Below are 19114 nucleotides of genomic sequence, written 5' to 3'. Positions count from 1 at the left end.
CATGCGATTGCGTCACAGGTCATTCCACTGGGAAATCCACAAATGATGGCCCTATGGGTGCTCACTCTGCAGCATCCTCCTGCTTGCCATTGGACATACAGAAGACTTGTCAGAAGCATCCAAACCCCAAATTATTTCAGTGCTAGTACTGTCCAGGCCAAAGCTGAAGTTTTATTAATGGTGAGAAAAGGGCTTTTAGTCAGGTTAATTGTTAAGAATTTAAAGTGTTTCCCATCCAAGATTCAAATAAAGACCTTTGAGGCCGGGCACAGTGGCTCAAGCCTGTAATCCCAGCACTTTGGGAGGCCAAGGCAGGTGGATCACCTGAGGTCAGTAGTTCAAGACTAGCTTGACCAACATGGGGAAACTCCATCTCTACTAAACACACAAAAAAAACTAGCCGGGTGTGGTGGTGCATGCCTGTAGTCCCACCTATTTGGGAGGCTGAGGCAGGAAAATCTCTTGAACCCAGGAGGTGAAGGTTGCAGTGAGCCGACATTGCGCCATTGCACTCCAGCCTGGGCTACAGACGAAACTGCATCTCAAAAAAAAAAAAAGGCCTTTGAGAGCTTTGATGTGTTTTCTCACTCATACATAGACCCACAAATCACCTTAAGCAGAATTTCAAACAAAGCTCCTCTGCACATGACAGTCCGTAGACAAAAAGTATAATGGTTCTCGTACAATACCTCTTTGAGCATTACAAAAAGTCTACAAAGCTGGTTGAACAAGCAGCCTCGTTTCTTCACTTAAATTATGTCTGTTAAGCAACCAAAAGATGGTCTGTTAAGAGACCAAAAGATGCTACAACCAAAGACCAAATACTGCTTCACCCTTTTCCTTGCTGTTGTTGCACAGTGCCAATCAACAGAAACATGGTAGGAGACAGACAACAGTAATAGCAACAAACATGTATTAAACACTGCTGTATGCCAGGCTCTGTGTCATTTTATATGTATAACCTCATTTAATAGTAAGTCTATGAGGTAGGAACTCTTATCCCCATTTTATAAATAGGGCAACTAGGCCGGGCGCGGTGGCTCAAGCCTGTAATCCCGGCACTTTGGGAGGCCGAGACGGGCGGATCACGAGGTCAGGAGATCAAGACCATCCTGGCTAACCCGATGAAACCCCGTCTCTAGTAAAAAATACAAAAAACTAGCCGGGCGAGGTGGCAGGCGCCTGTAGTCCCAGCTACTCGGGAGGCTGAGGCAGGAGAATGGCGTAAACCCGGGAGGCGGAGCTTGCAGTGAGCCGAGATCTGGCCACTGCACTCCAGGTGGGTGACAGAGCGAGACTCCGTCTCAAAAAAATAAATAAAATAAATAAATAAATAGGGCAACTAAAGACAGAGAAGGTGGTGCCAGGCATGGTGGCTCACGCCTGTAATCCCAGCACTTTGGGAGGCCGTGGCTGGTGGATCACCTGAGGTCGGAGTTCAAGACCAGCCTGACCAACATGGTGAAACCCCATCTCTACTGAAAATACAAAATTAGCCGGGCGTAGTGGCGCATGCCTGTAATCCCAGCTACTCTGGAGGCTGAGTCAGGAGAATCGCTTGAACCCGGGAGGTGGAGGTTGCAGTGAGCTGAGATCATGCCATTGCACTCCAGCCTGGGCAACAATGCAAAACTCCATCTCAAAAAAAAAAAAAAAAGGCAAATGACTTGCCTGAAATCACAAAGGAAACAGCACTGATTTGAGACCAAGCTTCTGAAACCCCAGAACCCAAACCATTTGTCCTAGTCTGTTCAGGGAGCTATAACAAAATGCCTCAGACTGGACAATTTATAAACAGCTGAAACGTAGTGCTCACAGTTCTAGAGACTGTAAGGTCCAACATCCAGGCTCCAGCAGATTCGGTGTCTGGTGAGGTCCAGATCTCTGCCTGGAAGATGGTGCTTTTTTGCTGCACCCTCACAAAGAGGAAGGGACGAAAGGTCTAAACACACACACACACACAAATAGGCTGCCTTTTATAAGGGCACTAAATCCCATTCATGAGAGCAGAGCCCTCATCACTTAATCACCTCCTAAAGGTCCAAACTTCTAACACATTGCGTGGGGATTAAGTTTCAACATGAATTTTAGAGACACGAACATTCAAACCATAGCACCATTCCTGTAGACTCTATATACAACTCTCTGCCTTTGTCCAGATACTTTGTGAATACAACTGAGTACAGCTTAACTCATGTCTATCATGAGGTTCCACTAACTGTCTTGATTAGACCTCCTCAATCTCACATTTTCTAAAGTAGCTACTCACAAATGTTTAATGGCATACAATGTATGGCTTTTTACTAGATTAAATCCAGCCAGAACATGGATTCCAAGACTGGAGCATTTTAAGTGAACTCTACTGACTGGGCCATGCAAAATGACTTGTTATTAAACACTTAACTATCTTGCTGGGACTTCTGCAACCATTTTAGCACATACCAAAGCTCAAGAGCGATAAGATTTTTAAATACCTAGCAGGGTTGAAGACACACAAACTCTGTGATCCAGCAAATCAATTTTTTTGGTACACATCCTTGAGAAACACAGACGTACACAGGAAATCATGTATAAGAATGAACACTAAAGCATTTACAAAGCAAAAATTGCAAGCAACTCCTATGCCTTTCAATTAGAGAACCATTAAATGCAGCAATTTACAGGAATTAACTAAATCTAATGTGCCAATGTAAAAGAATCTTGAAACAAAATGCTGAAGGGGGAAAAAGTTCAGAATAAAGCCTGCATAATTCAAGTAACATTTTAAAACAAGGCTGTGTGTTTTATAAAGTATAAAAACATGGGTGGTAAGGATTCAGGTCAGTTTCAAGATTCAGAATATTTCTGGAAAGAAAAAATTAGATTGGGGAGCATCTGAAAGGAAGCTTTAACTTTCTAATATTTCATTTAATAATTCTACAGCCAATATAGCAAAATACTAATATGTTAACTAGCTGATTTTTATTATCCCTATTTTCTGTGAGTTGGAAATATTTCATGGTAAAAAAAGATTAGTAAGAACAATATTTCTGATGTATATAGAAACTAAAGTCCTAAATAAAATACTAGCAAATCAAATCCAGTAATATGCAAAAACTATTATACAGCATGACCAAGTGGGGTTTATTCCTGAAATGCAAAGTTGGCTTAACCTCTCAAAATCCATTAATTCAAAACACTATATCCATAGAATAAAGTACAAAAACTACATGATCATCCCAATACACACAGAAAAAGCACTTGACAAAATTCAGCGCCCCTTTACAATAAAAATGCAATGAACTAGAACTAGAAAGGAGCTTTCTCACGTCAAAAGGTCATTTACACAAAACCCACAGCTATCATTATACTTAGTGGTTAAAGACTGAATGCTTGTCCCCAGTGCTCAGGAAAAAAATGGATGTCCCCTCTTAGAACTTCTGTTCAACATTGTACTAGAGTTTCTACTCAGGACAATTATACAAGAAAAAGAAATAAAAAGCATCCAGATTGGAAAGGAAGAAATAAAACAATCTCTATCTGTAGATGGCATGATCTTGCATATAGAGAATCCTAAAGAATTTCCTAAAAATCAATTAGAACTAATAAAATGAATTCATCAAGGTCATAGGATACAAAACTCAATTGCATTTCTGTATAGTAGCAATGAATAAACCACAGATGAAATTAAGAAAACAATGCCATTTATAATAGCATCACAAACAATACTTAGGAATAAATTTAACAAAAGAAGTATAAGACTTATACTCTGAAAACTTCTTATACTCTGAAAATATTTGTAAAAGACAAATAAATGGAAAGACATCCATGTTCATGGATCTGAAGACTTAATATTGTTAACATGTTAATATTCCCCAAAACTGATCTAGAGATTGGACACACTCCCTATCAAAATCTTAGCTGGCTTTTTGCTAGAATGGACAAGCCGATCCTAAAATTCATATGAAATTCAAGGGACCTGGAATATCCAAAATCTTGAAAAAAGAAGAACAAAGTTGGAGGACCCACACATCTCAATTTAAAAACTTACAGCAAAGCTACAGTATTCAAAGTGTAGTACTGGCATAAGAATAGACATAAAGATCAATAGGATAGCACTAAGAGTACAGAGATAAATTATCATATTATGGTCAATTGATTTTTCACACACAAAAAAAAAAAGCCAAAATAATTCAATGGGAGAAGGAACTGTCTTTTCAACAAACAGTGCTGAGATAACTGGATATCCACATGCAAAAGAATGAATTGGGACTCCCTACCTCATACCATAAAAATTTAAAATAGATCAAACTAAAAGAACTAAAACAATAAAACTTGTAGAAGACAACAGAAAATCTGTGTTACCTTGGGTTAGGCTAAACCTTCTTAAATATGACAGCAAAATCATAAGCAATAAAAGAAAAAATAGAGAAGTTAGTTAGGTATCACCAAGGCTAAAAACTTCTGTGCTCCAAATAGCACCACCCAGAAAATTCAATACAACCCACAAAATAGGAGAAAAATTGTGCAAATCATGTATCTGATAAAAGACTTGTATTTGAAATATATATAAAAGACTATTACAGCTCAATAATAAAAAGATAAATAATTTTTAAATGACTAAAGAACCTGAAGTCACTTCTCCAAAGAAGAGATACAGATGGCCAATAGGTGCATGAAAAAATGCTTGACCTCAGATAAATACAAATCAAAACCACATGAGATACCACTTGACAGATGATAGGATGGCTATAATCTAAGAAGGCAGATAATAACAAGCATCAACAACGATGTGGAGAAATTGAAACCCATATACACTGCTTGTGGGAGAAAGCATGTGACTGTTTTGGAAAACAATTGAACAGTTCCTCAAAAAAAATTTAAAAATAGAGTTGCCATATAACCCAGCAATTCTGCTCCCAGGCACACACCCAAGAGAATGAAAAATATATGTCCACACAAAAACTTGTACCTGAATGTTTACCACACCATTATTCATAATAGCCAAAAAGTAGAAGCAACCCAGACGTCCATCAACTCATGAATGGATAAAATGCGGTATATACATACAATGGATTATTTGGCCAAAAAAGAAATGAACTGACTCATGCTACAACATGGATGAACCTTTAAAACATTATGGTAAGTAGGCTGAGCACAGTGGCTCTCACACCTGTAATCCCAGCACTTTGTAAAGCCAAGGCAGGTGGATCACTTGAGGTCAGGAGTTTGAGACCAGCCTGGCCAACATGGTGAAATCTCGTCGCTACTAAAAATACAAAAATTAGCCGGGCGTGGTGATGCACACCTGTAATCCCAACTATTCAGGAGGCTGAGGCAGGAGAATCACTTGAACCAGGAAGGTGGAGGCTGCAGTGAGCCAACATTGCACCACTGCACTTTAGCCTGGGTGTCAAAATGAGACTCCATCTCAAAAGAAATCCAATTTTCTTAGTAAATATCCATTTATTGTAAGCACATTTATTGTAAAAGTGACTTTTTGTGCCCTCAAATCTAGTCTTCTGGTTATTTAGTGATGCATAATAAAGCACTCTAAAACTTAGTACCTCCAAACAATGACACAGAAGACCTGCTTTCAAGCAAAATGGAGTAACAGGGGCCAGACTTGCCTTCCTACCTGAAACCACCAAGATGGACAAAATACATGAAACCCTTTGGAAAATGCTAGATATCAAACAACAAAAGAGTTATCTCTGAGGGACAGGAAACAAGGTGAGCTGTACTGTTGCCCAGGAAGTCAGATAGCGCCAGTGGACTCCTAAGTTGGCAGCCAGGGCGATGAATCCAGGAGGCCGAGACAGCTTGAGTTTGTAGCACATAATACTAGAGAAGAGAGCTACATTGAGAAAACTCTGGAAATCTACAGAGGGTCTCTTTTAATATTCAGCACAGAGCACTAACAGGTATATGGATGTAAACACATTCCACATGACCTGGGAAAGAACAACCCCCAAAATTACTAACAGCTCCCAGTACTCATACAGTGATGGGAATAGTGCCTGTTGCCACCAGCCAAGCGGAAAAACTCATCATGCAAGGGACATTAAAAGTATTCAGGAAAATCCTTCCCCAGCATTGAGGATTATAGACTAATCCCTGCTCCAGATCCATCTAACAAATACAAGCCAAAAAATGACATATTTAGTGATTAACTAATTAATTATATTGAACCAGGAAATTGTTTTTAAAAAGAATTATTAAAGGCAGAAGTTGTTTAGGAAAAAAAAAAAAGAACTGACAGAAATGTCAGTTTGCAGACAAGGACATTAAAACCATTATAACTGAATTCCATCTGATCAAAAAGTTAAGTAGAAACAAAAGTTTTTTAATACATTGAGCTGTCAGAGATGAAAACTACAATATTTGGAGATGAAAAATGCACTGACTGAGAATAATGGAAAATAATACATTACAGAAAAAATATAGTGAATATGAAGACATCATAACTATGCAAAATGAAAAAAAAAAGAATTTAAAAGAAAAAAATGAAGATTAGTATGGTGAGAGACAACCTGCGGTAGCCTACTCTATCAGTAATTTCAGTCCCTTAAGCAGTGGAGAGAGAGAAAGACATTTGAAAAATATTAGATCAATATACAAAAGTCAATTGTATGTTTATCTACTAGCAATAAACAATCAGGAATTGAGATGTTTTTAATAGTGCCATTTATAATAGCATCAAAAATATGAAATACACGGGATAAATCTGACAAAAGATATGAGAAGTCTGTATACTAAAAACTACAAAACACTTTCCAGAGAAATTGAAGACCTAAGTAAATCAAAACATGTATAATGTCCAGGCATTGGAAAACTCAATATTGCCAATAGGTCAATTCTCCCCAGATTGATCTACAGATTTAACACACTCGCAATCAAAATGCCAACAGGTTTTTTGTAGAAATTGTCACCAGATTCTAAAATTCATATGGAAATGATAAAGAAATAGAATAGTCAAAAAGAGAAACAGGCCAGGCACAGTGGCTCACACCTGTGAGATTACTGTGTAATCCCAACACTTGGGGAGGCCGAGGCGGGCAGATCATGAGATCGAGACCATCCTGGCCAACATGGTGAAACCCCATCTCTACTAAAAATACAAAAAAATTAGCTGGGTGTGGTGGTGCACACCTGTAATCCCAGCTACTCAGGAGGCTGAGGCAGGAGAATCCCTTGAACCTGGGAAGCGGAGACTGCAGTGAGCCAAGATCGCGCTGCCGCACTCCAGCCTGGCGACAGCAAGACTCAAAAAAAAAAAGGAGGAACAAATAGTTGGAAGACTAATGCTACCTGATTTCAAGACTTAAGTTACATTGGCCGGGCGCGGTGGCTCACACCTGTAATCCCAGCACTTTGGGAGGCCAAGGCAGGTGGATTGCTTGAGATCAGGAGTTCGAAACCAGCCTGGCCAACATGATGAGACCCCATCTCTACTAAAAATACAAAACAGCTGGGCATGGTGGCACGCGCTTCTAATCCTAGCTACTTGGGAGGCTGAGCCAGGAGAACTGCTTGAAGCCAGGAGGTGGAGGTTGCAGTGAGCCGAGATCATGCCACTGCACTCTAGCCTAGCCAACACAGCAAGACTTTATTTAAAAAATAAAAAAAAAAAAAAAAAAAAAAAGACTTAAGCTACATTAAGACAGTAAAGATAGACAAATAGATCAATAGGACAAAATGGAGTCAAGAAAGAGACTCAAGCATATATAGACAACTTACAGCTTATTTTCAGCAACGGTGCAAAGACAATTCAGGGGAGGAAGTATGGTCTATTCAACAAAAGATACTGAAACAAATGGATATCTATATGCAAAAAAGTGGACTTCAATCTGTAACTTATATCATATGCAGTATTTACTCTGAATGAGTCATAGACCTAAATATAAAATCTAAAACTATAAAATTTGTAGAGGAAAACATTTGTGACTGAGTTAGGTAGAGATTTCTTAGCTATAACAAAAAAAGAATGATCCATAAAAGTTAATAATTTGATTTAATCAAAATTTAAAACTTTTGCTCTTTAACACTGTTAAAAGACTAAAAAGAGCCACAGACTGGGACAAAATACTTGGAAATCATATCTGATAAAGGATTTATATTCAGAATCTATCAAGAATCTCACTGGTCTGAGTGCAGTTTACAACCAATTGGTCACAACCAGTTATAAGTTTCTTTGTTCCTTCATCCATTCCCACTGCTTCACTTGGCTAGCCTTAAACACAAAAACAAACAACAAAATTTTTTTTTTTTTTTTTGAGACGGAGTCTCACTCTGTCGCCCAGGCTGGAGTGCAGTGGCGCAATCTCAGCTCACTGCAAGCTCCACCTCCCAAGTTCACACCATTCTCCTGCCTCAACCTCCCAAGTAACTGGGACTATAGGCGCCCGCCGCCACGCCCAGCTAATTTTTTGCATTTTTAGTAGAGACGGGGTTTCACTGTGTTAGCCAGGATGGTCTCAATCTCCTGACCTCGTGATCCACCCGCCTCAGCCTCCCAAAGTGCTGGGATTATAGGCATGAGCCACCACGCCCGGCCTAACATTTCACATTTTAATAATTTAAAATCCCAATGAAAAATGCATGGAACAGAAACTTCACCAAAGACCACAAATGAATGTCAAATAAACAAACACATGAAAAAATGCTCAACATCTTAGAACTAGAGAAATGCAAATTGGCCGGACACAGTGGGTCACATCTGTAATCCCAGCACTGTGGGAGGCCTAGGTGGGCGGATCACCTGAGTTCAGGAGTTTGAGACCAGCCTAGCCAACATGGTAAAATCCACTCTCTACTAAAAATACGAAAATTAGCCAGGGGTGCCAGTGGGCACCTGTAATCCCAGCTTCTCAGGAGACTGAGGCAGGAGAAATACTTCAACCCAGGAGGCAGAGGTTGCAGTGAACTGAGATCATGCCACTGCACTCCAGCCTGTGCAACAGAACGAGACTCCGCCAAAAAAAAAAAAAAAATAGAGAAATGCAAATTAAAATCGCAATGCAATACCACTACACACCTATTAGAATGACTAAAAGTAAAAAGACTGACCACACTAAGTGTTGGCGAGGATATGGGGGAACTGAACTCTCCTCCACTGTTGGTGGCAATGTAAAATGGTGCAGCCACTTGGGGAAACAGTTTGTCAGTTTCTTAAAATGATAAACCTATGACCCATGGATGGCATTCCTGTGTATCTGTCTAAAAGCAATGAACACATATGTCTATTCAAAGGTTTATACACAAATGTTCACAGTAGTTTTATTGGTAATAGCCAAAAAGCAGAAACAACTCAAATTTCCATACCACTCAACAAGAAGAAGGAATGAATTCTTGGTACACAATAATGTACAATACAGGTGAGTCTCAGTTATGCTGAGGGAAAGAGGCCAGGAAAAAAGAGCACATGCTGTTTGATTCCATGTACATACAATTCCAGGATGTGGGCCAGGTGTAGTGGTTCACACCTGTAATCCCAGCACAGGTGCAATGGTTCGCGCCTGTAATCCCAGCACTTTCAGAGGCTAAGGTAAGCAGATTACCTGAGGTCAGGAGTTTGAGAAAGCCTGACCAACATGGTGAAACCCCATCTCTACTAAAAATACAAAAACTAGTCGGGCATGGTGGCTCATGCCAGTAATTCCAGCACCTTGGGAGGCTGAGACAGGTAGATTACTTGAGATCAGGAGTTCGAGACCAGTCTGGCTAACATAGCAAAATCCCATCTCTACTGAAAATATAAAAATTAGTGGGGCGCCTGTAATCCCAGCTGCTCAGGAGGCTGAGGCAGGAGAATTGCTTGAACTCGGGAGGCAGAGGCTGCAGCAAGCTGAGATCTTGCCACTGCAACTCCAGCGTGGGTGACAGAGCAAGACTCCGTCTCAAAAAGAAATCAAAATTACTTTGTTAGTGCAAACTAACATATGGTGACAGAAAGCAGAATGGCAGTTGTTGGGGGTGGGAGGGAAGGATAACAAAAGGACATGAAGAAACAACAAAGCAAACAATTTGGAAAAAAAAAAAAAAAGAGAGAGAGACCACCTAGATTTCTACAGGTACTTTTACCTGGATGGAAATAGTACCTTTTATTTGAGATAGGATGAGGTCTGGCTACAGTATTTATACTTTCTCTAAATAGTTTCCCTCGAGGTTTTTTTTAATTATTATTCATTTTTTTGAGACAAGGTCTCTCTCTGTCACCCAGTCTGGAATGCAGTGGCACCATCATGGCTCACTGCAGCCTCGGCCTCCTGGGCTCAAGTGATCCTCCCAACTCAGCCTCCCAAGTAGCTGGGATTACAGGCACATGCCACCACACCCAGCTAATTTGTGTATTTTTGTAGAGACAAGTTTTCACCACGTTGCCCAGGCTGGTCTCAAACTCCTGGGCTCAAGTGATCCTCCTGCCTTGGCCTCCCAGAGTGCTGGGATTACAGGTGTGAGACACTGTGCCCCACCTATTTTTAAAGATTGCAGAGGATTAAATGATACTAATATACCATAACAAATGGGAAACACGCAGATGTAAACACCAGAGAAAACCTATTTAGACTTCCAGGGCAATAAGCTAGCATCCAACAAACAGCTGCAAAGAAAGTGTTGCAAGAATGACAGCATTTTAAGAACCATGAAAAAGAACAACGAGATGTTTCCGATAAAATGTTATTCACGTTTCCATCAAGAAATTCTAATGTGTCAATAATGGATAAAGGAAGAACATAAAGGTCACATTTCATGTTCGACACTTTTACACCTGAGTTTCACATGGACATTTACAGTTTTACAGCACTAAAGCAAAGCTGCAAGGGAAAAACACAAAAGGTATGTTTGGCTCAGTAAGTAAATTCATCACACTTTGCTCTCATTTCCTTCCACCCATTTATCTTTTCAAGTTGCCAAGAACAGCACTGGGAATAATCACCTCCCACACCAAAAGCTGAGGAGATGATAATTGGTGTCTGATGACAGGAGATGACATTTTTAAATAGTCACTTTAAACTTCCTAACATAGATCCCATCCTTAACCACATATACACTGCTTGAGTATGTATCTGGAAGGTGGCCCAAGAGTAAGCATAAGTTCACAAAAACACCGTACTGGTTTAAAACAATTACAACCCAGGCCAGGCACAGTGGCTCACACCTGTAATCCCAGCACTCTGGGAAGCTGAGGTGGGCAAACCACTTGAGGTCAGGAGTGGGAGATCAGCCCGGCCAACATGGTAAAACCCTGTCTCTACTAAAAATACAAAAATTAGCTGGGCCTGGTGGTGCACACCTGTAATCTCAGCTACTCTGGAGGCTGAGGCAGGAGAACTGCTTGAACCTGGGAAATGGAGATTGCAGTCAGCTGAGCTTGCACCACTGCACTCCAGCCTGGGTGACAGAGTGAGACTTCGTCTCTTAAACATTGCAACCCAGAAGATTGTGTCATTTATGTACCAGGGATCTTAAAATACAAGGTCTAGGAAAAGGTCATTATCAAAATCGCTTCCTGAATAATGTGAGTAAAGGTCTGAGTTTTTGAAATGTATAATATGAATACACATACAGGGAAATAAATGATTATTTCCTATATTGAAAAATGCATACCATCTATCATTCATCATGTGAGATTCTCCTACTACTTTACAGAAAGTAGCAACATATGTGAAGGAACTAATTTTGGACATTTACATATTGTATTTTACAAGCTTGTAACACTGAAAAGAACCAAAGGAATTTGGTTTGATACCAGTACACTCCAACCCACAACACGCATCTCAAGCAGCTGGGTAAACATTGGCCACGTTGTTACACAAAGGGTGAGGCTCATTATTTCCACCTCCTCTCAACTAACCCCACACAAAGCTAAAAATGAGAGCGACTCGAGCAAAAGCAAACATCACTCCTGGAGTCCAGTGGGACCGATGGCCAGCTCACTCACCAGTAAGCAGATATTTTTAGCAGATAAGGCTGGTAAAATACAACACAGAGAGGTCATCTTAGGAAAGCAATGGACCTTATATCCATGGCCAAGAACTCCACATGTGTGCATGAGGGACACGTGCAACAATGCAAGACAAGCTGTAATGAAGAAAAATTGGAAACAACCTAGGTGGCCAGCAGTAGGGGAATAATAATAATTATTATTTGAGATGGAGTTTTAATCTTGTCGCCCAGGCTGGAGTACAGTGGCGTGATCCTGGCCTACCACAACCTCTGCCTCTTGGGTTCAAGCGATTCTCCTGCCTCAGACTCCCAAATACCTGGGATTACAGGCATGCACCACCACGCCTGGCTATTGTTGTACTTTTAGTAGAGACAGGGTTTCACCATGTTGGGCAGGCTGGTCTCAAACTCCTGACCTCAGGTGATCTGCCCACCTCAGCCTCTCAAAGTGCTGGGACTACAGGAGTGAGCTATAGCATCCAGCAGGGAATTATGAAAACTGTGGTGCAGTCACCTAGTGGATGAGAATGCAGCAAATAAGGAATGAGCTAGAGCCACAGGGAATATGGCTGGACCTCCAGTGGTCTGTAGAATCCAAAATATGTACATTAAAAACTGTGTATGGCCGGGCACAGTGGCTCACCCCTGTAATCCCAGCACTGTGGGAGGCCAAGGAGGGTGGATCACCTGAGGTCAGGAGTTCGAGACCAGCCTGGCCAACATGGCGAAACCCCATCTCTACTAAAAATACCAAAATTAGCCAGGCATGGTGGCAGGCACCTGTAATCCCTGCTACTCAGGAGGCTGAGGCAGGGACAATCACTTGAACCCGGGAGACGGAGGTTGCAGTAAGCCGAGATCGTATCACTGTACTCCAGCCTGGCAACAGAGCGAGACTCTGTCTCAATAACAACAACAAAAAAGTATACAATATGATACCATTTGTGGGGAGAAAAAAATCCTACCCAAAATTATTTCCTATGGATAAATAAGTATCAACACAAAAGCAAAAGAAAAGATAATGTGATGATTCCAAGTAAACTCCTAACAGTGGTCAACCTTGAAAAAGAGAAGGAGGAAGGAGGGAAGAAGGGAACTTAGAGCTGGGAGGGTGGGGGCCCTGTGCTCCACGCAGGAAGAATGATAAGAGAAATAGCAATTTTGTTCTTTCACTGTCTACTGCTTCTTATATAGATCAACCCGTTGTCTACTCTGCATGCTAATGTTGTAGCTCAGATAATCTGGTTGACCTTTTTACAGCTTATCTGGGGGGAAAAAAAGGAAAGGAAAAAAAGAACAAAACTTTTTATTATTCATAGCTGCCAACTTGATCTTGTTCTGGCTCTGGAACGAACCAATTTAAACAGATATTTTCCAAGGTTAGAGAGGTTCAAAGATTGATTTGATGAGGTGATACCAGGGCATCCTGTACAACTGTAATTTCTGTGCAGGAAAAAAATCTACTTTTCATCCCTGTAACATTTTGTGTGTGGTTGCCATTATTTGTTAAGGGTGTTGAAACAATCATCATCACCTCTCTTTTCAAGCCAGAAGATTTTTGGTTACACAGACCACACATCTCGCCGCATTCTGCCAGTGCTGACACAATTCCCACATGTGGTGGGGACTTTCACTTGGACAGGGTGTTAAAAGGAGGTGAATACAGTTACCATAATCATTCCAACTCCTCCTCCACTGAAAAATCACAGGAAACTCACATAATTCAATTCCAAAGAAATGAATTCAGAATTAAAGATTCACAGGCATCAGCATCAAACAATGGGGAAATGAAATATTCATGGATAGGAAGATTCCATACTGTTAAGTCATCAATTTCCCCCAAATTCATCTGTAGATTCAACGCATTCCCCATCAAAATCCCAGAAGGCATTTTATAGAAACTGATGAGCCGATTCCAAGAATTATATGGAAATGCAAAGGATCTATTATAGGCAAAACAATTTTGTAAAAGAAAAACAAAGTGGAAGGATTTACAGCACTTGATTTTGAACCACTATAAATATGCAATAATCAAGACTGGTGGTAATTGCCATAAAGATGGACATATGGATCAACAGAGCAGAATAAAAAGACCAAAAATAGACCACACAGACGCAGTTCATGGAATTTTAACAAAGGTACCCAGGCAATTCAATAGGGAGAGGGTAATCATTTCAACAAATGGTGCTGAGGCTGGGCACGGTGGCTCACACCTGTAATCCAAGCACTTTGGGAGACCAAGACAGGAAGAACACTTGAGCACAGGAATTCAAGACCAACCTGGGCAACATAGCAAGATCCCCCACCTCCCCGACCTCTACAAAAGAATTTTAAAATTGGGGCTAGGAGAGGTGGCTCAGGCCTGTAATCCCAGCACTTTGGGAGGCTGAGGTGGGTGGATCACTTAAGGTCAGGAGTTCAAGACCAGCATGGTCAACACAGTGAAACAGCATCTCTACTAGAAATACAAAACTTAGCTGGGTGTGGTGGCAAATGCCTGTAATCTCAGCTACTTAGGAGGCTGAGACAAGAGAATCCTTGAACCTGGGAGGTAGAGTTTGCAAGTGAGCAGAGATCATATGACTGCACTTCAGCCTGTGTGACAGAGCAAGACTTCATCTCCAAAAATAAATAAAAATAAAAAATTAGCCAGGTAGGTGTGGCGGCATGTGCCTCTAGTCCCAACTACTCAGGAGGCTGAGGCAGGAGGACCAGTTGAGCCCAGGGCTGAAGCAGGAGAATCACTTGAGCCCAGGAGTTAGAGGCTGCAGTGAGCTACGATCGCGCCATTGCACTCCAGTCTGAGTGACAGAGCAAGACCTGGTCTCTTTAAAAAACAAAAAGAACCCTGCCCATCCCTCACAACACAGGGCCCCTGCCTCAAGGAGCTGGGATACTGTGGGTAGCTAAGTGTGCCTTCTTTAAATAAAATCTTTATTTAGGGTGTTAGTAAAAAGCCTGCTGTCATGACCTCAGATGACCTAAATATCCAAGCACAAAAGGGTTTTTTCTCTTCCACAAGCAAATGAATGTATCCAGGAATACTTTAAAGTAGTGCTTCCCAAAGTGAGGCCCTGGACCAGGGAGCAGCATCACCTGGGAGGTTAGAAAGGCAGCCCCACGGACCCAGCCCAGACTAACTGAATCAGCCTGCATTTTCATGAAACCTGCAGGTGCCACCCAGCCACCACCAAGGCTTACCTGACATAACGCAGGTGCCAGCCCCTCACAGGCCAGGAAGAGCCTCTGTTGCCCACCCTCATTCTGTGGAGGGCAGCAGGCACCAGGCACACGAGGTGAGCCGGGATGGAGGAACTGGGGGAAGCCCAGGTCGTCCCTGGAGCCAGAAAGTGTCTCGGAGACACTGCCATTGAATTGTTCAGAAATAATTTTTCAGACACCCACAGCTGTAGCTAAACCACTTTAGAGAGATACTGTATCCCCGTGGGGCTTAGGTTAATCAGGCACCATCAGGAAGGGAGAGAGGAAGTAAAAAGGCATTCAGCCTTCTAAGACCCTCAGGAGGTCTTTTGGAAAATCTGGTAACGGTCGGGCACAGTGGCTCATGCCTGTAATCTCAGCACTTTGGGAGGCTGAGTCAGGTGGGTCACGAGGTCAGGAGCTTGAGACCAGCCTAACATGGCGAAACCCCATCTCTACTAAAAATACAAAAATTAGCCAGGTGTGGTGGCAGGCGCCTATAATCTCAGCTACTCAGGAGGCTGAGGCAGGAGAATCGCTTGAACCCAGGAGGCAGAGGTTGCAGTGAGCTGAGATTGCACCACTGCACTCCAGCCTGGGCGACAGAGCGAGACCCTGTCTCAAAACAAAAACAAAAACAAAAACCCTGATAAATTGTGACATCCCTTTTCCAGGAAAACTACATACGCAGTTTATGTATACTTTTGAGGAATTCACACATTTCCTGGGCTTGAGTGGATGGGCTCAGGTTAAGAAATTTTTGAGACAGTCTCACTCCGTCTCGGCTCACTGCAACCTCTACTTCCTAGGTTCAAGCGATTCTCTTGCCTCAGCCTCCGGAGCAGCTGGGACTATAGGCGTATGCCAACACGGCCAGCTAACTTTTTGTATTTTAGAAGAGACTGGGTTTCACCATGTTGCCCAGGCTGGTCTCGAACTCCTGAGCTCAGTCTACCCAACTCGGCCTCCCAAAGTTCTAGGATTACAGGCATGAGCCACCACACCCGGCCTAAGAATTTCTACTTTACAGACAGGCACAGGGAAATAGAGGTGCCAGAAAAAGCCAAAAAAGATTAAAGACATATATATGTATAGATACGTAGATGATATAGATACAAACAAAATATATATCTAAAATAGAAAAGAGTGCCTAAATTTCAACACAAAGGAAAAGTGGATGCTTATAAATTATTCAGGTCTAGGCAACTAAATTATACAGAAGCAACAAAAAGATGAAAAGTATTCCATCATGGCAGTCGGCTTTGTCATCAGATCAATTCTGACATTTCCTCACTTAAAATATCGCCTTTCTAGTCCCTTGAAACCACCGTCTGCTTCAGCCAACGCTGCTTCCTCGCCCTAGCATTTGGGAGGCCTAGGATTGGGTCACAGTTGTGTGCCATCAGGACCTCACCTGGACCACGGACCCTGTCAGAGGACAGGGAATGTTTGCTTAATGTTTTTCACTAAGGGTGAACGATGGCCAATTCCTTATGACTGAGAAATGGAAGGTTTTGGCTAGATCACCAAAAGCCTTGCTGAAAGTTCAGCACTGGGACGTTTGTTAGTACAGTGGTTGGAGGGTTCCCAGAACCACGTGGAAGGGAATCGTACATGTTCGACAATACTTGTCGAGGACATACCTTGTGCAGACGCAAGGGCCAGAACAGACAGCTCCACGCTCCAGGTTATCTGTGATCCAGGGCTCCTCAGGTCTCCTTTTCACCTCCCAGATAAATTGGCTTATCAGCCCAACACCTGCCACCTGTGTGCTCTATTTTAGGGCTCACAGAGGGCCAGAGGGCCCCCTAGGCCCTGAGGATGCAAAGGGCATCCCACCTGGCCATCAAGGTACATACGCCCCTTTTTCATGTGCCTGGGACACCTGAGGCTTTCAACTGCCTCCCTTCCCTCAGAAGACAAAGATTTTAAAAGCACCCGTTAAAATCCAATTTCCATTCTACCTGCCAGTTAGTTTTGGATTCAGCCCCCATGTGATTTTCCTTCATTTGCTAATTTCTTTTCATAAGCCTCTGCCACTTCAGCACAGTAATTCCAATAACCCAATAAACACCCACCCTCCTGCCCCAACAAAAAAAGAGATGGGGACAGTGGAGCCAGTATTATCATCTGCTATTCAGAAGCAATGCTTGGTAGTGCACGTTTTCTGAAAATGTTCTCCAAGTCTTTCTTTTAATTGGGGAGCTACCAGGTGATTTGCACTTAGAGCGCCACAGCACTTCAGGTGCAAGGCCTCAGGGTTCCAGTCCTGATGCCTGGAGGGAAAATTATACCTTTTCTACTCACCTGCCCAAACCTTGACATTTAAAGCATCTCCCCGGTATTTTTCAGCTTCCTATTTGCCTATACACCTGCATGGTAGGCTGTGCACGTTCTTAGTATAGGCCCCTATATACCCTACCGCATCACTGGTACCAGCAGGCAGGGACACACATAGCAGAATGTTCTGTGCGCAAAATACCTCCAGTCAACCTAATGCCCACCTTCCAGCAACAGTTTAAATCAATTGTAGCACAGCCACTCAATGGAAAAGATGTAGCTACTAGAGACTAAGGTAACCCACCCATGCATAATAATCCCATTAATTACAGTATATACTTTAGTGCATATGATTTGCTATATTGTGTTAATATTACACAACATATGCATGAATAATAGAAATTGCTATATTTCTCAAACAATGCTATTAGTTGTGGTGATTAAACTGTATTACCTACCAAGAGCCATTCAATTAACACATCATACATTAATTCATGAAAACTCAAAGTGCAGAGAACAGTAAATCAGTCCGTTTGTGTGGAAATCAAAGGGCTGTCTGAATCTATAAATATGAATGTGCACATTAAACTGTCAGATGCCTTGGGGCTGATTTGGCCGCCGAGTCAGCAGGTCTGGGCGGGAGAGAAGTTGCATTTCTAACAAAATCCCAGGTGCTGCTGCTCGTCTTGGGACCGGGGACACATCCAGGCTAAACAGGTAAATTGGGAGAAGAAGAAACTTTCGGTTTTTTGTTTGTTTATTTTTTTCTTTTCTTTGAGGCAAGGTCTCCCTCTGTCGCCCAGGCTAGTGTACAGTGGCGCGATCTCGGCTCCCTGCAGCCCCGAACTCCTCGGCTCAAGCGATTCTTCCGCCCTGGCCTCCCAAAGGCGGAAATTCCAGGAGCTTTTATTTTCTAAATCTCACGCCTCCATCCAGCAACCCTGGCTGGGCGTGGGATCCATGCAAGGCGACGGTGGACGGCCCGGAGTCGGGTTGATAAGGAAAACTGCCACCATTCCTTGCCTTCCTGGGTGCCTCCCTCTAGAGGGGAAACTGAAGCTCCGAGTCGAGCCTGCCCGAGTCGCCACATCCCTGGCAGGGCTGGGATTCGAACCCGGCTTCTGAGACGCCGGCCGGCGCCCCGCCTGTGGGACCCTCGGGACACCGATCCAGCCGCGCCCCGGCTTCAGAGGTCCCCCAGCCCGTTGCGGGCTACGGAGGACCCCGCGGGCCGCGCCCCCGAGTCACCGAACCCGCCGGCGCGCGCCCGTTGAAGCTCCGCCCCGCCGGCCGCAACGGGGAAGGGGGCGGTGCGCGCTCGTGCCCGCCGGGCGAGCGCACGGGAGCAGCGCCAGGATAGAGGTTCGCGAAGCCGCCATCGTAACGCAGGCGCGGTGGCCAAGTGGTAAGGCGTCGGTCTCGTAAACCGAAGATCACGGGTTCGAACCCCGTCCGTGCCTGGTGTCCAGCCTTGCCCTATAGGGAGGAGACTTTTTAGGAGTGGTCGACTCCTACCGCATTCTGCGAGTAGATCCTTCCCCCTTGGACTGCGGACCTGACCAACTGTTTTCCTTCAAGGGTTTGGGTTCAAGTTCCCCTGCTTCCCTCGCAGAACATAGAAGTCTGGGTGGTCCAGCCTCGGCGCGTCTGGGCCGCAAATCTGGCCAGCCCCGGCGATCGGCTCCGTACACACAGCTATCCCTGG

The 19114-nt window shown here is 43.1% G+C and overlaps 1 non-coding gene across 1 annotated transcript; it reads left to right on the top strand.

The window, feature by feature from the left end:
- The first annotated feature begins 18797 nt into the window (after positions 1-18797).
- On the top strand, positions 18798-18869 carry TRNAT-CGU. Its single transcript has one exon. It is a non-coding gene; the product is annotated as a tRNA-Thr (tRNA).
- Positions 18870-19114: the final 245 nt, after the last annotated feature.

Source organism: Theropithecus gelada, chromosome 20 (assembly GCF_003255815.1).
Source record: "Theropithecus gelada isolate Dixy chromosome 20, Tgel_1.0, whole genome shotgun sequence".
In the NCBI taxonomy this organism is placed as follows: domain Eukaryota; kingdom Metazoa; phylum Chordata; class Mammalia; order Primates; family Cercopithecidae; genus Theropithecus; species Theropithecus gelada.
Note: the sequence above shows the minus strand (reverse complement) of the source record. Positions and strands in the feature narration are given on the sequence as shown.